The following is a 19,769-nucleotide window of genomic DNA, read 5'->3' on the forward strand; positions in this document are numbered from 1 at the left end:
GATCTGAGTCGCCACTGCTGTCATCGGTACTAGAGGAAGGGGGAAGGAAACAGTCCATCATATTCCTTCCTTGAGCCTTTCTTCCAGGAAGGAGTTGGGGTCCGGAGCGAGCGCGACTCACAACCACATCTACCTCCTGGGGAAAAACAGAAGCCTCGTACCCAGGCCCCGGAGGTAGACCGCGGGAGAAGAACAGTCGGCCTCAACGTGGCCTTCCGCCCTTCTGCCCCATGCTCCTCGCGGACAGTCTGAAGAGACAGCCTCTTCAGAATCTGATTCTGCCGCGTTAGGAGCGTGGCATGTTCTTCGGTTTAACTGAGACTGGCAAGTTCATCCAGATTTTCATAAACCAAAGACATGCCACTGGACCTGAGATTAGGCCATGAGGCCTACCCTGGTCTTGAGATTAAGCCATGAAGCTTAAGAATTTGTGGCTAAGGTTGAAATCATGGAGGGAAAATTTTAGAAACTGAAGAAAGAGCAACAGGTCTTGCGAGGAGATCTGTGGGAAAGACATGGTGGTTTGGTTATCGTTGTTCTTTGGAAACCGGTATTTATAAGACCAACTCTACACCGTGCGATAAGCAGTTGAGGCACTTTCAACGCCATCAATAAGAGAATCAATGCAGTTAAATGCTATAATCTCGGAAATGGAAGATATTGAAGACGCGTGGGAAGCAGGGCAGTCTCCAAGGAGGTAACCGCCCAAATTGGGGTTATCTTTTCAACGATTTTACTTATCATTAATTGTCAGACTGTAAGTGATATTTGGGCCGAGCGAAGCAGGCTAAATATTAAACATTAAATATTAAGTTCGTTCATACAAAGCAAAATGGGCCTGAGGTAAGAGGCCTAAAGTTTACGACCCGCATGGGTCAAGCGAAGTAAGTGTTCATCTAGATGAAAGCTAGCGTCAGCAGCAGCTCGCTCCGCTTGTCGGACTACTTCGCGTGCTTGAGCCAAGTTCTGAGTCATCGCTTCGAAGGCTGCTAAGGGTTGCTCTATCTGAGGTTCCTCTTGCTCAAGTTGGGCCGTCACCACCACCAACTGGGCCTTTGCTTCGATCAGTTGGGCTTGGAGGTCCTGAATGTGGGTCCGAAGGTGGTTCTGCGAGATCCGTAGGTCCCTGACGCGAATAGCTCGATCACCTAAGGAGTCGCGAGATGCCTCTGCTTGTTGTGCAACGCCGCAATAGTGAGCCTGAACCTGCCTAGCCTGCGCAGTCGCGACCGTTCTCTCATTAATTCGCGCAGGGAGGTTTTGTAAGAGCTCGTATATCTCAACAAATTCAACTTCGGTGATAGTGCGCTCGCAGCGAAGCACCATCAAATATTCTTGAGCTCTGGCAGGCGCGCCCGGTAGTAATATGTCAGGACCCAGAAGTCGCTGCAGACCGTCCCTCGCTTCGTCTATGACTCCTGAAGGAGCCACTTCGAGTACGCGAACAAGCCTTTCCAGCCTGTTAGGAGGTTCGGGAGGAGGGACATCGGCAATAGCATTAGCGTCAACAGCGGCCGCGGCAGGGACTTCTTGGGGCTCGACGATTGGGGCCGCGACTGTTTCCGGTGCTACATTTATCTCAGCTCCTACTTCTAGAACCTGGGGGGCAGGTTCTTGAGCCACCATGCCTTCACCAGCGGGCTCAGCAGGATCAGCGACAACGACCTCCTCAGCAGGGACGTTACTCTACGATTGGGGAAAGTTTATCAGGATATACAGAGTCAATCGAGAGATGAGGCATGGATTTTGGAATAGGGGTTACATGTGCAGCTGGAGGCTCGTCTGTAGTTGGTGTTGTTACAGGTTCTTCAACTGCCGCGGTGGGGTCAAGATTGAGCGATACGTCTGCCGGGGGTTGTACAGCGATCGATTCCTCGGGCGGTGCATCTGGCAGGGGTGCATTCTCTTCCGGCTCGGGTGAACTGTCCTCTATGATCTGCACAGGAATTGAGGCCGAGTTGCCAATGGTGTTGATAGGAGGTGGAAAGTTTTCAGGGCCCACGGGCACCGGCGCTTGTGAAGCAGTTGTTCCTTGACTAGCAGCTGAAGAGCCCTCCCCAGCGGTTCCAGACGGCCGGCGACGAACCTACAAAAGAGAAGGTTATGGAAGTTTGGGCGAAGGTGTGGATAATGCTTAGTATGAGCTTCTCGCTTCTTACCAATCGGTCAGCCGGTGGTTCATCTTCTGCCCAGGGGTCAGCGCGAGGGTCCGAGCGACTGCGCTTGCGAGCTAGAGCAGCTGCGACCTGTCAAAATCAAGGAGTTAGGACTTAACCCACAGAACGTGATCCTGAGGATAGAGGATTTCTTACTGTTTGTGGATCGTCGTCATCAGAAGAAGAAGAATCTTCGGCTGCAGGTTCAGCGAGCACTGCTTTCTGTTTTCCAGATTGTCCGGCGGCAGGGGAAGCACTAGTTGTGCGGCGGCCAGGGCGCGACGCACTCCCCTAGTACAAAGAAGTGTGAGTAAACGGAGTGAACAGTGAAGGAACTTGCAGAGGGTAAAGTTATAATACTTACCTCCAGCGGAGGTTCACGAATTACGATTCCAGCCTGGGCCGGGCGAGGAACTCACGCCGGTTGGATCACTTGAAGGGGCCGGGGCCCAGTAATGTCTTCAGAGAAGCGAGCGAGCATGTCAACGTCAGCAGGATAAGGATTCCTCAGCTCGCCAAAGATAGTTGCAAAGAGTTCGTCGTCTAGTGGGGTCCAGCAATTGACGGAGACTTCTGCCCACCAAATCTCATATCCTTCTTCAGTTCCGTCTACAGCGTCAATGACCTGGGCCCAATCAGGGAGATCGACTAGCGCGAGCGTGCTCTGTGCCGGCGGGGGCCCTGAGGGGGGCCCGAATCTGCGCCAAGAGGTGTTGTAGTTCCAGGCGTCGTATAGAGGGACTGGTACCAATTGGACAAGACCGAACTGACGGGCAAAGTGATTAGGAGCATAGAGCTCGTAGCTAAGTTCTTCGGCGGCGATCCTGATATCTGAACAGGAGATCGCGCGGCGAAAAGCCAGGCGAGCGCGGTCGGAATAGCGAGGATCGCCAGGAAGAAAACCATATTTGAGCAAAGATAGGAATCTTCTGCTCAGAATTAGGTCACAGTACAGCATATCGTCTAGCAAGTACAGATAAGAAAAACATTCAGAATAAGGGGGAGATGAGTACTTGTCCTCGCGGCAGAACCATCGACCTAAGAGTTGGTTTGCCGGTGGAAGTAGCAGGATATCTTTGCGGCGGAAAAGTTGAAAGTAAGTCTGGATCCAAAATCTAAAATCCAGAAAGGACCAGATATGTTGGTCTCAAGTGGATGCATCGTTGCTTGGTACAGCATGCGATAGAGGGCTCCCAGTACCGGTTGTCCGAGCCCAATGTTGCGGCCGTTGTAGAGGGCCGTTGCTAAGAAGGTCCAGGTGCCAGTGGGCTTACAGGAAGAGGTGCAGAATATGAACTTACACAGCCAATACTCAAGAAAAGCGATTCCTCCGGTCGCGTTGTGTTCCCGGCTGTAATACGCCAACCATCGCGGGTAGGAGCCACTGTGAGCGCTGCGACCGTGTTGGGCCACGAAAAATTAGTTGACTCATGAAAAATTAGTTGTAGCATTTGCATTACTTATATGATAAAAAAATAAATAAATAAATAAAACTATGAAGATCAAACCTTTCCAGCTGCAAGAACTCCATGCAATCACGCACTACAACCCTTAATTCGCAAAAGTAACGAACAAAAAGAAAACTCCAATATTCCAATCATAGATTAATTATCTTTCCCACAAAAAAAATCAGCAAATTAAAAACATTATATAAAATAAAACATGTATCAGAAATGTTAACGTACAATAACTTTACCCCAAAAAAATAAGAAGAAATAAAAGAACAAAAGAGGCATAAGCCCCATATCTAAGAAAAACTTGGGGAAACACTCATTTCGGGTGAGAAGTGCCACTGACTCTCAAAGTGGCTGAGAGTAGAGCACTACAAAGAAATTTTTTGGAGAAGAAAAAAATTAGAGCCCCCCCCCCATGCCTCTAATAATTTTTCCCACATTTCATACATCAAAATCCAAATTTCCTTATGCAAAACCTAACCACGCTATTATTATTATTATTATTTTGTAATTGTCATTCTATGTATTGTTTAAAATATATTTTATATAGAGAGAGTTTCTATTAAGGAATCCCTTTATTTGGTCATTTTAAAGAATCTCTTATGGGACTCACTATTCGATCACATCTCGACAAATTTATTGTTTAGCTTTTAGCTCTCCATAGGTAGATCAAATTTGCAAATCAATTAAATTAGAAATCTTTGAAGCAAGATTAATTAAAAGATATATCTCAACTTAATCCTAGATAGAGAAAAACACAGAGCGCTAGGGTTTGAGCGAGGCAATAGATTCTTGGGGGCTTTGTCTGGCGGTCCCCCGTGTCAACGATGGCAGATGCCTCGTCGGTGCGTGGCGGGTGCAGCCAGACTAGCTGCAATTTCGTTTGATTTTCTGGTTTTCTCAGGGAGGGAGACGCTGCACAAGTCTGAACGTTTCTGAAATTGGTTGGATCTCACATCCGATGGTGGCGTCGACGAAAAGGTGGACTCAATTGTGCCGCCTCGTTCTAAGCAGATGGTTGGGTGGAAGATCGTGCCTTTTGGCCTCCGATCGGGCCGCTTTAGTCTCTACCTTGAGGCAGATTGTTTCATCAATGCGCCAGTCCTACACGAATCTGACCCAGTGGGATCAAATGGCAATGGTGACCGGCCTCTTCTCGGTGGTGGAGACATGGGCTGGTGGATGAGGGTTGATCGCAGGTGTTTGGAGAGGAAGTGGAGCCTATGGATTGGCTGCTAGATAGAGTGGTAGTCTGTGATTGATGGGGGACCTATATGGGTTGGTTTTAGACCAGCGATGGTTGTTATTGGAGGTTTGATGTTGGCCGATCGGAGAAGTGAAGCAAGTTGTGGCGGTTTCTTCTCATGTTTTATTAGGGTTTTCTTTTTTAGTTTAGTTTTTTGGTTTAGTCTAATAAGTCCCTACTCTGTCAAGCTAGGGTATTGGGGTCTTGGTATGGTAGTTGCGTCGGTTCATTCCCAAGGACTCAAGTTACTATTAGTACTTTTTTATGGTCAAAGTAATGGGGAAAAACTCTTGCACATGGTCTGGCGGTTTTGGGTCATGGTATTGAAAGGAGTAATTTTCGTCTTGAGGTTGGCTATGAGGAGGTACTTTTACTCCTGGAACAGTGTGGATGAGGTGCCATTGATATGACATTATTTCTGGGGACTAAATGTTTTTCTCTCGGTGTTTTCTTGTTGTCAATGTGGTAGTGACTTGCTCTTGCACGTGGTCTGGATGGTTTGGGACAGGGTGTTGATGAAGGGGAAGTGGTTGTTCATAATGTTGGCTACAAGGATTTATCGTGACTCTCGGAATTGGTCTTATACTGTAGCCTGAATTGAGGGGCAATTACTTTGGTTAGGGGTTAGGCCCATTTGGCTCATGGATGTCACTGTGGATGACCGACCTATAACTAAGGTTGTTTTTAGGGAGGATAGTGGGGAACTTATGTCCACCACCGGTCATTCCCGACTTATGTAATCTTATTATTTTGAAATAAAAAGTTTTTCATTCTAAAAAAAAAAAAAAAAATCTTTAAAGCATTCATAATTGTGATGTACCAATGAATTATTTAGGTTGGACATATTTAGTCCATTCATTAATTTTATCTAATTCAGTTTCTTAACAGTTAAGAGACTAGTTTAGAGTCTGATTTCGTGGTCGTGGCTAATTGTGGCTCAATATATGGTATAAGGCTTAGGTTTTGGTGTTGGTTTGGCCTAATCTTTAACAAACCGTATACCACAGTAGTAGACAATCCAAAACTTTTTGTTGGATTTTGGTGTTGGGGTGGTCACTTCCTTTTCATATGTAAACTCAACTCATTCTAAATAATGAGCTGTTTTTCAATGCATATCAGGAGGTGAGTGGAGGACATTTTTGAAATTTTATAAGACAATTCTAGAGGCAATATAGATATAAAATATTAATTAGAGAATTTTGATTGATGGACGCACCCTACCATGTGACACGGCGGCCACATCCAAAATTTTCTAGTAAATATGAATTCTCATTCCATCCTTACATATGTAGCTTGAAATCTTAATTTGATTATGACAACATAGTAAGAGAATAATAATAAATTTATATACACGTAGATTCTAGATAAAAGAGGATGGTTTATAAAAATGAATGATTACGAAAGTTTACATAAATAAATACGGGGAGAGGATCCTCTCCTGACCTATTTTTCACCTGAGCTTCCTGACCTTTTCATCATAAATCGACACATGTCCAATAACACATCTAACGGTCTAAGATTTCACCTGCCTTTGTCTTTTGTCCATTCAACTGCAAATTCAACTTCAGCTTGAGGACCTTATAGGATTTGTGTGAATCGGTCCGATCGACAAGAAAAGTGATGATGAATTACACTACTAATCGATCTCTTATTGTTTCTCACAATCCTATGATTTCCTTTGGTTACTCATTTCCCTCATCTTCTAAGTTCTAACTCTGCCTTTTCCAAATCTGATTAATTGGCAAAATCTCTTGGTCTCTCTTTCCAATTCTCCCTCAACTCTATATCATTTCAAGTCTGTACATATCATTTTTAGTACCAAATATTCCACATTTAACAATTAACATTATGATGAATTCACGACCGGTTTAGCAAAAGACAGTATCTGTGAATTCAAGTAGCTACTTACTGTGCTTAGCTTGCCCTTTTAATTCTTCTGTGCAGTAACAAATTTGCAAAATATAAAAGGATGACAATCATAAATAATGGGTTATTTGAGATTGCAATCAAATACAAGTTTCAATCTTTATTCAGTAATCAAAACGAATAGAGTTTTTCTATCTAGATAAACCATTCAAGCTAACAAGTAGAAGATAATTATTTCTCAAGATAATGGTCTTGGTGGTGTGGAAACCCAGGAACCAGATCCGGGAAAATAAGAAGATTGAGATGGCAGAGAGAGAGAGAGAGAGAGAGAGAGAGAGCACGTAGAAGAAGAAGATAGGAATGAGAATGTTTTGATCTTGTTTCAGCCATAGGATGAAGCTGCAAAAGATAAATAATTACAAAAACTTATAGCAGCCGTTAGATATGTTATTGGACACGTGGCAATTTATGATGAAAAGGTCATGAAGCTTAGGTGAAAAAATAGGTCAGGAGAAAATCCTCTCGCATAAATACGATGTCAACCCAATAAGAACTTATATTATTAGTTTCTTTAAGGACCAAATTCAGTTTGACTCCTTTAATTTTGAGTCTATCTTCACTTCATTCTCTGAATTTTTTTTTAATCACATTGGTCCTTGCACTTTCAATTTCCATCACCTACGTCCAAATTTTAAAATTGACTCCAATCATGACGTCACAAGCTGACTTGGCACCTACAGCATGGCCCACAAGAAAGGCAAAACAGACATTTTCACAATAAAAAAAATTAAATGAAATAACTTGACAACTGTTATGGTTTCCCCTAGGGCTGGGATCGGGCCGAGCCCGTGTAAAATTTGATGGGTCCGGGTTGTGATTTTTTTTTTGCGGGTAGGGCCCAATTAATGATTTTTTTTTTTTGGGACCGAGTAGGGCTTGGACTGATTTTTACGGGCTGGGATTTCCGGGCATTCAGGCCCAAAAACCTGATTAGGGGGAAGAGAAAGAAAAAAAATAACAACTCACTGATAAAATCATTAAAATGAAACCAAATGAACAACAAAGTTACAAAACAAGTTACGCACCTCAGTTTTCCACATTCCACCAGTTCAAAGTCCAACTGAACAAGATCCACATTCCAACAGAACAAATTCCAGATTCAAATCTTCCAAGTTCCAAATAAAAAAGTTCATAATCAAACAGTCCCAACTCCCAAATAAAGTTAAAAACAAGTTCTGAACATTGTAGAATGATAAAGTAAAACTGCAAATGGACATTCCAATTTCCAACGGCTTAATTTCAGTATCTTCCAGCAGTGAGTTCATTGAGCTTGGACAGAAGGCTTGTTCCTTACAATTCAAAAACATAACCAGCAGCAATTCAAAAATAAAAAATGTGAGCAGCCATTCAAAAACATGACCAACAATTTAAAAACAATCAAGTAATCAACACTAACTAGGTTCTGCGACAACACTCACAACAGTTTGCTTGCCTTTTTTTTGGAAGCTTTTGCAGCCTTCTCTCCACTTTGTTTGTCTGCAAATTATGTGGAAAAAATGTACAGAGTTAATCACACACTGAGTCAAACATTGAAAGTACTAAAAACAAAGAAAAGAAATTAAAAAAAATACAAACATCAGTGGCCATATTTAGAGTATAAGACTATGTGGCAGCGTGATTGATTGAAGCTGAGGAAAATAAAAAAATAATCAAAACAGAAAGTACCGTTATCAGAACCAAAATTGATGTCAGACTTTCCTGACAGACAGTGGGTCGGAGAAATCAATGGGTCGGAGACCAGCATCCCAACAATGAACTGATGAAGTATAAAGGGAAGGTTTTACTTACAGTGGGTCGGAGAGGTCGAACCGGCAAAGACTCGAAGCAAAGCGGAGGTAGAACTTTGAAGCGAGTCAAGCGACAATAGACGGACAGGGTGGGTCGGCAGCAGTTCAGCAAAAATGGTGGCCGAGACTCCGAGAGAGAGAGAGAGAGAGAGAGAGAGAGAGAGAGAGAGAGAGAGAGAGAGAGAGAGAGAGAGAGAGAGTCGAAATGTCGAAGAGACGAGAGGCTGCGGCCGTTGAGTTGCTGAAGAGAGTGAACTGAGAGACTGAGCGGATTGGGACTTAGGGTTAGGCGACTTAGGTCTTTAGTTGGGTTAGAAATCGCCTGTGCACACATACCGTAAGCCTGATTATAACTACCACTAATATGCAAACATGTGTTGATTGTATCCATCTTTGGTCCTTCGGGCTAATTTTTTTTTTCTTCGGCCCGGGCCCGGACCATATTATATTTATTTCGGGCTGGGCCTTGCAAAACAGATAAAATAAATTCTAAAGCCTGGACCTTTTGGGCCGGTCCCAGGTCAAATTTCGGGGATTTGTAGGGAGAAGAGAGTGGGAAAGAAAGAAGAGAGCTCATGGTGACATATCAGGCTATTCGTGAGCTAATGTGAAGTATAGTGAATTGGGTATTGAAGTTGATAGGACGACATCGGTGAGGTATTATTCGAGGCCGAGATCGGAGGGTTGAGGCAGAGGGAGAATAGGTCGAAGCTGTAGTGGGGTCTGCCAACGATGGAGAAGACGAGAGTGCTTTTGGGCTCCGATTTCGATTGAGTGTGAAGCCGGGTTTGAAAAATTTGTTGGGGAGATTTCGGGGCTTGTTGAGAGAGAGAGAGAGAGAGAGAGAGAGAGAGAGAGCGGTGCAGGTTATTTTCTTGTATTTTTTTTTTAATCTTTTTATTGTGAAAATGTCTGTTTTGCCCTTCTTATGGATCATGTTGTCGATGCTAAGTCAGCTTGTGATGTCATAATTGGTAAGTCAACTTGTGATGTCATAATTGGAGCCAATTCAGCTTGTGATGTCATAATTGGAGCCAATTTTAAAATTTGAACGCATGTAATAGGAATTGAAAGTGCAAGAACCAACGTGATAAAAAAAAGTTCAGGGACTTAAGTGCAAATCAACCTAAAGTTAGAGGAGTCAAACTGAATTTAATCTTTTCTTTTGATGCCAAAGAAATAATGATTACGTGCAAAACCATCTTGTTTGATTAATTAAGTTCACCGATGCAGTAATTTCTTTTATCGTTTAATTTTTGGTTCATGATCAAAATATTGCTAACACCTTTTTTTGCTCTGTATACACACATCGATCTGTAGCAAGTCTCTCAAACTCTCCTTGGGACTCTGGGTCATTGCAATCCTTCTCCAAACAGTCGAGAACAACCATTGATCCTGAATTTTTTTTTTAGGTTTTGGTGTTGGGCTGGTCACGTCTTTTTCATTTGTAAACTCAGCATATCCCTACATTTAGGGTGATCAAAATCTTATTTTGACCATGACAATATTGGTAATAAAATTATACACACATAGAATCTTGCATGAAATACACTCCCCTACACTACTAGAAAAACGGCCTATGGGCACAGCACAATGGGTACAGTTGGGGAGTTGGTGGCCAATTAAGCACCAATGATCACAATTTTGCCACAGTTAGAACAAAGCTGTCGCTCTAGTGAAATTATGACCAGTAACAGTGACCAAATAAGCTATCCGTCGCAAATTTGAAATGCTAAGTGACGAAATAATCTGACCGTCGCAATAAAAGTACATCATGACAGTTACATTTGAGATTTATTCATTAAAATTAAATCCGTCCGTCGCCAAAGTACTCTCTCCTCTTTCTGTTTTTTCACTCTCTTCCTTTGCCAGCTGCACAAAGCCATCTTCTCTCTCTATTAATTATTAAAATATCTCTTCTATCCGTCGCCCAGAGCATTCATGAACCTTCTTCTTTCTTTTTTCAAAAAACTAATTTTTTTAAAAAAACTAAACCCTTATCAGCTTTAGACATTAAAAATAAATAAATAAAAAACCTTACTAACGTCTCCCATTTTCCCAGCCGCACACAATTATCTCTCTCTGTTTTTTTCTCCATATCTTCTTTCTACCTCTTTACCCATGGCCGCTCTCTCAGCTTCTTCTTCCTCTTATCATCTTTGCCCATATACTGATTTCATCAAAATCCAACAATGTGTAACCGAAGCTTCTGTATTCGGTCCCTCGATCGATTCATCTAGATGTCACATAGAAGCCATGAATCAAAAAGAGAGTCCGACGGTCTTCCCTCCTTCTCAGAACCGAAGCAAGGGCTACCTCGTCAATTTTAGGTAAGTGAGGTTACTGAGATTAGATGGAACTTGCTTTCTCCGATTCTTTAATTTTTCGTCTTCAAGTTCTTGGTAAATATTTGGGTTTGTTGAGACTAGCTTTTTTTTTTTTGTACTTAGCTTTTTTATATGAATTTTTTATTAACTTTTCTTCGATGTTGTTTTTTCTTAATTTTTCTATCTTGATTCTCTTTTAGGTTTTGGCCAATTGTGGATTGATTAAAGCAAGGTACTTCCTCTAAAGCAAGGTACTTCCTCAAAATCTGTGGACAACTAATTTCTTTTAAATGTTTGATTGTGCTGATATAGCTAGTATATAATTTAGATTCTCTGTAGTCTGAATAAAAGAAAAAGCTTTCACAGAAGCATTGCTGCCTTGACTCAACCTCAGAATGAATGGAGTATACCATTTGAGCTTGAGGTTAGTAACCAGAGCTATTATGTTAACTCCCAACAGGATGTTAAATGATAGTCAGTTGTTTATAGCACTTGTTTATCAATGATCTGAATGTGTTTCTTGGGTTGATTAGGTGTTATCTGGGAAAAGAAGAGATGGTGAAATTTAGAGCAACATGGGTTATATCAAGAAGAAACTCGTACTTAGTTCAGGTGATGTTGTGCTGTAAAAGAAAATGTATATGTTTGTGGTATAAGACAATTGTGTATTCATTTTGAATACTTTTGACTGTTGTATAAAAAATAATGTATTCATCTGTGATATAAAAGAATAATGTATTTATTTTTTAGGGTTATTATCACAAATGGTACCTGAACTTATCCTCTATTGTATCGATGGTACCTGAACTTCAATTTTGATCACAACCAGTACCTGAACTTTTCGATTTCATTTTAAATGGTACCTAAGCCCACCTTCGGTCACTATTCCGGCCAAAAAAGATAAATATAAAAGAAAAAAATAAGTTCAAGGCAAGTGTATTATCAATAAATCATCACTATATATGATCGCAACCATTGAAATCATCAAAAATTATCACTATGACTGCCTCACATGCCGTTTTTAGTCGGAATAGTGACCGGAGGTGGCTCTAGGTACTATTTAAAATGAAATCGAAAAGTCTGGGTACTATTTGTGATCAAAATTGAAATTCAGGTACCATCGATAAGATTGAGGTATAGTTCAGGTACCATTTGTGATAATAACCCTATTTTTTAATACAAAAAATTGTCATACATGGGTCCCATGATCTGAACAGAAAAGTTTTTTTTTTTGTCAGAAAACCACAAATTGCCACGGACACGAATCATATAATATTAAGCAAAATGTCAGGAGAGAGAAGAGAGAGCGTGAAGCAAATAGGAAAGGTGGTCCAAATATGGGACGGACAGATTTTTCTATCAATGGAGTCTGTACAAATGGTCACGGACACAAATCTGACTCTATTGCTCAATGCCCACTGCTAACCGCCCCAAATAGAGTCAATGGGGACGAATTTTTGGGTGTGCCTATAGGCCCGATTTCTAGTAGTGCTAGCTAATAGCTATACGTATGTGGCTTCTAAAAATGAATGATTACGTGCAACTGTACATAAATAAATACGAAGTCAACAAATTAAAACTTTGGCTATTAATTTCTTTAATGCCAAAGAAAGAATGATTACGTGCAAAACCATCCTGTTGGATTTATAAAGTCCACAGATGGAGGAATTTCTTTCGACTTCTGGTTTTAAATGGGAAAACAGACATTATATAACACCTTATTTTGCTTTATATACACGTACGCGCACACATATTCGATCTGTACCGAGTCTCTCGATCGATCTCTCTCTCTGGGACTCTGGGCTGCAGATTTGCGGTCCCTCTCCGAACAGTTGGGAATAATGGCTGTCCATAAACAAGTACAATTTCTTCTTCTCTTCACTCTGTTTACCCCTTTCGCAACACCACTAACCTTCAATTTCTCCACCTTCCCCAATGACACCACCTCTTTGTTCATAGAAGGAGATGCTTATACCGACGGCAAACTCCTCCGGCTCACCAAAAGCACCAGAGAACCGAAAGTGGCTGGCAACGTTGGTCGAGCCACGTACAGCCAACCATTCCTCCTGCGGGGGAAGTCTCCGGAAAACTTAAACTTGCAGACTTCACCACGCACTTTACGTTTGTCATTGATTCTCAAGGCAACAAAACCTATGGCGATGGGTTGGCGTTCTTCCTGGCGCCAAAAGGATCCTTACTCAACAGTGCATTAGGAGGTGGCGGTAAGCTTGGCCTCCCCGTCGCAGACCTTCCGGGAGGGAATGAGTACCCGTTTGTGGCAGTGGAGTTTGATATCTATCGGAATCCACTGCCAAGCTACATCGACCCTCAATACGATCACGTGGGGGTCGATGTCAACAATCTCAGGTCTAATATTACCATGGCTTGGTCTGGAGATATTCCGAATGCAAAAATCAACAGTGCTTCGATTAGTTATAACTCCAGCTCAAAAAATCTTAGTGTTGCATACACCACTTTTGTGAATGATACAGCTGGTATCCAAAAGCAAGTGATCAGATATCTTAATTACGTGGTTGATCTGAAACAGTACTTGCCCGATTGGGTAATTGTTGGGTTCTCTGCTGCAGCCGGTGATAGGATTGCTTTGTCCGAGATCATCTCATGGAATTTCACTTCGACTTCTATCGTTGATGAGATTGTTCATGCGACAGACACTGCACCAGCAACACGGAACCCTGATACAGTTGAACAAAAGTCAAGAAATAACAATATACCACGAATTGCTGTGGGGCTAGGTGTTGGTGGAAGTATCTTGGTAGCGGGGTTGGCTTTAGTTTGGTTCATCTTTCGGAGGAAGAGGCAAGCACTTAAAAATGATGAACGTTCTATGGTGGCACTCAATGACGAGTTCGAAAGGGGAACAGGCCCCAGGAAGTTTTTGTACAGCGAGTTGGCTAGAGCCACGAGTAATTTTGATGAAGGAGACAAGCTTGGAGAGGGAGGATTTGGTGGAGTCTATAGAGGATTCATAAAAGACTTGAACACATATGTTGCTGTTAAGAGGGTCTCCAAGGGATCCAAACAAGGGCTAAAGGAGTACGCAGCCGAAGTCAGGATCATCGGTCAACTTAGACATCGAAACCTTGTGCAACTCATTGGTTGGTGTCACGAAAACGGAGATCTCCTACTTGTGTATGAGTTCATGCCCCACGGCAGTTTAGATTCTTATTTGTTCAAAGCAGAAGGCTTCTTGAATTGGGAGGTAAGATACAAAATTGCTCTTGGCTTGGCCAGCGGTGTTCTTTATCTACACGAAGGATGCGAACAATGTATACTGCACAGAGATATCAAATCAAGCAATGTTATGTTGGATTTGAATTTCAACGTAAAACTTGGAGATTTCGGCCTAGCTAGACTTGTGGAGCACGAAAGAGGATCGCTAACAACGATTGTGGCTGGAACTAGGGGCTACATGGCTCTTGATTATGTTGTCACAGGCAAGGCTAGCAAGGAGTCAGATGTCTATAGCTTCGGAGTTGTTGCTTTGGAAATAGCTTGTGGGAGAAGATCCATGGATTTCGATTTGGAAAGTAAGAGGATCAACTTAGTGGAGTGGGTGTGGCAGCTTTATGGAGAAGAGAGACTTATTGAAGCAGCTGACCCAAAATTGTGTGGAGATTTTGATGAGAAACAAATCGAGTGTTTGATGATTGTTGGGCTCTGGTGTGCTCACCCAGACTATAATTTCAGACCTCCAATACTACAAGCGATTCAAGTGCTTAACTTCAAGGAACAATTGCCCATTCTCCCAGCAATCATGCCAATGGCCCCTTCTTTTGCTCGTCCAGTTCGGCCATTGAGTGATACTATTAGTGGTTCTGAAATAGGTCTTCCTAAGTCTTCAAATATTTCCTCAAAGTTGGCTTCATCTTCTGCAAATTATCATTCATCACCTCTTTGATATAAGCAATAAGCCTAATGTAATGATAGTGAAATTATTATCCTGTGAATTGCACTACTTTTTTTTTTTTTGTTAACTTTCCAAAGAAAAAGAATTGTAGGCCTCAACTCTATGCTGTATTCTATGACAAAGTGACAAACACATATTTGTAAAGGCTAATTTTTTAGGTTAATTCCTCTTAATGTAATTCAATGTTCCTCTTAGTGATTCCTCTAAATTTTTTTAAGGTTGCAAAGCCTAGTCTTCCCTACTCACTAGTTGCGTTAGAGAACAGCAAAAATTACTTAGAGGATGTGTCTTATTCTCGAACCTAAAAAGAATGTGACATCATATGTAATTTTTGATCTTAATTAATATCAATGTTTTAGAAAGCTAAGGCGTACCCAAGACGTTTTTGGGAGAGCTTTACTAAGATGTAAGCATCGAGGTTTAAGGCATAAGTCTTATATTATATATGTATATGTGTGTGTGACATATATATTATAATTATAATGTAAGAAAATAAATGTATCCACTACTAATTTTTTATCGACTTAATCTCGATCTATCCCTTTTTAATCCTGTTGCAGAGTAGTCCAGCCTTCACCATGGATTTCACTATTCTGATCACAGCAACTTATATCGTTTTGGGTTTTGAAAGAAAAAAAATGGTTGGGTGTGCGCCTTGAGCAGCATTATGCGCTTTGCACGCCTTGTTTTGCACCTTTTGCACGTCATCGACTTGGCATCCAACTGAATCATTTTAAGGGATCGGAAATTTTGTGCCTATGATACCTCAGGCGCGCCTTGACACGCATTTTTTAAAACATTGCTTAATATATGGTTGTTTTCCCATAATTTCTTCTTCTTCTTTTTTGTAATATTAAAGAGAGTTTTTATTATTAAAAAAATTGCATGATGCTAGTAAGAATAAGTCCAACTTTGTTATAAATTTATTATTTAGGTATAGGGCAGCTCTTTTGTTTTATAACTTAGGTCAATTGAGATTGCCAAAAAATTTGTCAGTTGATTTTTTTTTCTTTTTGATCGAGTCAATTGACTATTTTTGTCATTGAAGTTGACTTTCTTTATATTATATATATGATGACTATGACGATTCCGATGTGATTGCTTGATTTTGATCTCAGAGTTATAGATCAAATATTTTGTGAGCTGCTCATCGCCAGCCTCATCTTGGATATAGGTGGTGGATTCTTTTCTTTCTTGATCTAGATTATAGTTAAGATGCTTGGGTGGTCTTCTTATATATCTACATGCATGTGGCATGTTTTTGGGTTGTCAATTTTATCTGCCGAGGGATTCTGCATAATACATTTGTTTACTGGATCTTCGTTTAGAGCTTCTTCATCAGTGTCAAATTTCATATCTTCTAATTCTCAGTTAACTGTTCATCGGCTTAGTAACAGTGCCGGCTCGAGCCGAGCCGTTAATGTGAAAAGACCATTTTGCCCTTCTTCTGTTGGAATAATTACGGTTTGCTGTTTGATCTACCTATAAAATGTGCTGAACTGATAGAAGCGATCTTTTTCGTCTCTCTTCATTTTTCAGTTGAGTTCTGCGTTCTATTGTTGACAGAGAGTGAGAGAGAGGGAGAGGGTTAGTAACAGTGGGTAGGTTCTGCATGTCATCATTTACTGCATTTTTGTTTGATTTAGGACTTATTTGTTGGGTTTTTGTGAAAGAAATTCGTTTCGAATCTTTGTATGTGATTGATTTGGGGTTTGGCTTATGCAGGGGTTTCGGATTCTCGGTTTCGATTGAGCTGGCAATCTTTTGATCAAATCAGACGATCCGATAGAGCAATCAGATATCTTTGAGACTTTGAGCTTCAGGTAAGCGCTTCTTATTTGGTCGGTTGGTTTTGAATGTCGGTGCATGCAATTTTGTTGTAATGGATTTCTGTAAATTTTACCAAAAACTGGAATCATTACTTTATGTCAAAATCTCATGAATGTTTCCATGCATGAATGCTTGCTTCATTTCAAAACCTTATGAGCGTTTCCATTATTGACAGATACATCAGGAGAAGTCCATCGCAATATCACAGATTGGAAGGTTTGTAGACATGGTTCCTCACTCAAGTTTTTTTTTTTTCTTACCCATTATTCCTTCTTTTCGTCTTTCTAATTCTGACGCTTTATGTAAGCTTTACAGGTGCATGCATGTGAAGGTATGTGGGTTTATCTAGCTGTGTTTGGTTTGGCATTTGAATTTGGTTTTGTAGGTGATTTAGCATTTTTTTTAATCTGGGTTTTGTGTGGGTTTGCATTAGAGCTGTGTTATGTGGAATTAGATATGGGAAGTAGTTAGATTTAGCAAATCGTGTTATGCATCTGTTAGTATATATCATTTTTTGCTTTGTTGTTATTTCTGCGAGCAATTTTTCATTTGGTGTCTTTATGAACACTTCTTTTTTCTTCTTTTTTTCATTCCAGGTGTAGCATCTCTCTTATTCATACTGTATTGGATTATTGTATGGAGTTGATTCTGTCTTATTTCGATGAGGTCAGGTTAGATATTCCATTTGTTTCCATTTCTTATTTCAATGATTGATAAGGTTGGTAATTAAATTCCATTTGTTTCCCATAATTGGAAGAGCTAGAGTCATCTGATTGGTAATATTTGAAATTAACAGGTGAAGAAGGTAGGTAACTCAGAGAAAAAGAAGAGGGGGACGGGAACAATCGGTACCTTTTTTATTTTTTTATTTTTTTTTATCTTCCTCGAGTTTTTGGGTTTGCTGTGTTTGCATGGTTTCTGGGATCATTGATTGTATGATCTTCATGTTTGTGTTCAAGGTGTGGGTGGCCGTGATACTTAATTTCAGAGCCAATTTGGACTCTGGAGCCTCGAATATCATATGGGTTTTATCTGTTTCAGGTATTTGGGGGTTTAATTTTGAGATAGGTTCATGATCTTCATAGTCTCTGCAAGCCAGATCACTGGGACAGTTAGCAATGAATTTCTTGAGTTCTCTAATGTGTGGAATGTTGGGAGCATATTTTCATTATTTGTTGCCTGATTTCGTTCTCATGTTTTTTTTTTTTTAATTCTGTTCAATCTTCTTTTCTTTATAACATACTCAACATACTAAACAAACTAATAGCCGAGCTAACAAATGATGCGCCCTGCTTCTGGGAGTCTTCTTATGCTTCCTTTGATATCAATAATTCATATTCTAAAGTGTTTAATCCCAGATACTTAAAGACCCAAAAAAGAATTGCTGATACTTCTAATGTGTACAGAACATTTACATTGACTTTGTAGTCACTTTGGCCTTGACTTATTAACATCTAAATTTGTTTTGTTGATGCAGCTTTGGCATCGTTTATATTTGAAGTTTGATCATGTCTAGCTCATAATTGTTGAATGGAATCATATATCCCAATTTCAACTGTACCAATGATAGCACAGTGAAACAAATGTTCAATTGATAGGTCATGCATCGATCTTGGGGCAATTGATGTGGAAAAAAAATTGTGTTTCTTCCTAATATTGCTACTAAAATATGCTTTTCAATACATGTTCAGGTGTATCAATACGTAATGGAAGAGAAATCCTTTTAAAGGTAAATTTTAAAGACATACCATACTAAGATCTTTAACTTTTATAAAATTCAGTTATAATATTACCTTTGGTATTTTTTTGTACATGAAATAGGCGTGTTTTAATTCATGCAGTCCTCATTGTCTTGCATTTTTTTTTTTTTTAGGACGATTGGAGAAGGTTAGAGGAGCCTTATGGAAGTATATTCATAAGTATTCCAACTGTTCTTGATTCATCGTTGGCTCCAGAAGGGCAACGTATTCTTCATATTTACGACCTCTTCCATTGAAGACTGGGAGGTAAATATATGTTATCAAAATAAATAAATGGTGGACCATTATTGTTCCTTTCCCCACCCTCTTCCCTAACCCCTTCTAGAATCAGTGTTTGTAAAATTTGAATTGTTAATGAGGTGGTAATTTCTATATTAGGGACTTCTCTCGAAAGGACTATGAATCAAAGAAGGAGCTTATGGCAGATGTCATCATTAGCAGATTAGAGAAGATACTATTTCAAGGGCTTAAGTCATCCATCGTTTTTAAGGAGGTAATGCTTACAGTATTGATTCCAATCATTGTGAGCTATGGGTGTTGATTCGTATTGAATAAAGGGTTGGTTGAAACTTGAACTTATTGTGGTTTAAGTAAACTTACAATTCCTGTATCCAACTTCCTTTTGGCACATTGCAGTATTAAACATGTCCATTGCTCTGGCTATTGCTATTTGGGATATAAAAAAAATTTATATCCTTTTTTCATTATGAAACTTGCCTCCTTTATAATTTCTGACTTTTACTGTCTCTTTCATAATTTCTTACTTTCACAATGACAATGAGACCAGCATTGAATCAGCAACATCATCGACCAAAACCATCAACAAAGAAAAAATGGACTGAAATGTCATGACACTTTTGGTGTAAATAGAACTGGAGGAAGCAACTTTTTGGACAACCTCCACCACTGATCATCACTAGCTAACAACTTCTTAGCACACATATATGCTAATGGAAATCATCACTTATTTTTGGCAAGCAGATTAGGCATTCATTGTAATTAAGTTAGCCTACAAGTAGAACAACTTATTTTTGGCAAGCTGTTCCAACAGCAACTGTAACCTGTTTTTGAACACTAGATTTTAGTAAAACAAGTTCTTGACGAGATGCTCTATCCTTCTAAACTTTCAGATTTCGTTCTAAAACCCGCAGCAACGCGCGGGCATGAATGCTAGTAAACATTGATTTCATTAAGCTAGATAAGAGAAATTAAGCTACCAGTTTTAGATGCTCCAAAAAGTCTAGTTATTTATAACTACTACAGAATATTTTTGATATTTGTTTTAGAAATCTTTAATAATGATTAATGAACAAAGATCGAGGAGAGACATGTAGAAAAGTTTTTAGCTATGT

The 19,769-nt window shown here is 40.2% G+C and overlaps 2 long non-coding RNA genes and 1 pseudogene across 4 annotated transcripts; all 3 read left to right on the forward strand.

Moving 5' to 3' along the window:
• Nucleotides 1-10,495: 10,495 nt before the first annotated feature.
• On the forward strand, nucleotides 10,496-11,617 carry LOC112202203. Of its 2 annotated transcripts, XR_002937147.2 has the most exons (4): nucleotides 10,496-10,899; nucleotides 11,097-11,128; nucleotides 11,225-11,320; nucleotides 11,430-11,617. It is a non-coding gene; the product is annotated as an uncharacterized LOC112202203 (long non-coding RNA). The 2 variants fall into 2 exon arrangements; XR_005800696.1 differs by having other exon boundaries at nucleotides 10,502-10,899; nucleotides 11,225-11,617.
• Nucleotides 11,618-12,679: 1,062 nt separating this feature from the next.
• On the forward strand, nucleotides 12,680-14,920 carry LOC112167013 (annotated as a pseudogene).
• A 1,643-nt stretch (nucleotides 14,921-16,563) lies between these two features.
• Nucleotides 16,564-19,186, forward strand: LOC121049497. 2 transcript variants are annotated; one of them, XR_005800496.1, is made up of 7 exons: nucleotides 16,564-16,650; nucleotides 16,833-17,328; nucleotides 17,454-17,505; nucleotides 17,617-17,698; nucleotides 18,349-18,386; nucleotides 18,531-18,663; nucleotides 18,796-19,186. It is a non-coding gene; the product is annotated as an uncharacterized LOC121049497 (long non-coding RNA). The 2 variants fall into 2 exon arrangements; XR_005800497.1 differs by having other exon boundaries at nucleotides 16,833-17,323.
• The last annotated feature ends 583 nt before the right edge of the window (nucleotides 19,187-19,769 follow it).

This window comes from Rosa chinensis, chromosome 5 (assembly GCF_002994745.2).
Source record: "Rosa chinensis cultivar Old Blush chromosome 5, RchiOBHm-V2, whole genome shotgun sequence".
Taxonomy (NCBI): domain Eukaryota; kingdom Viridiplantae; phylum Streptophyta; class Magnoliopsida; order Rosales; family Rosaceae; genus Rosa; species Rosa chinensis.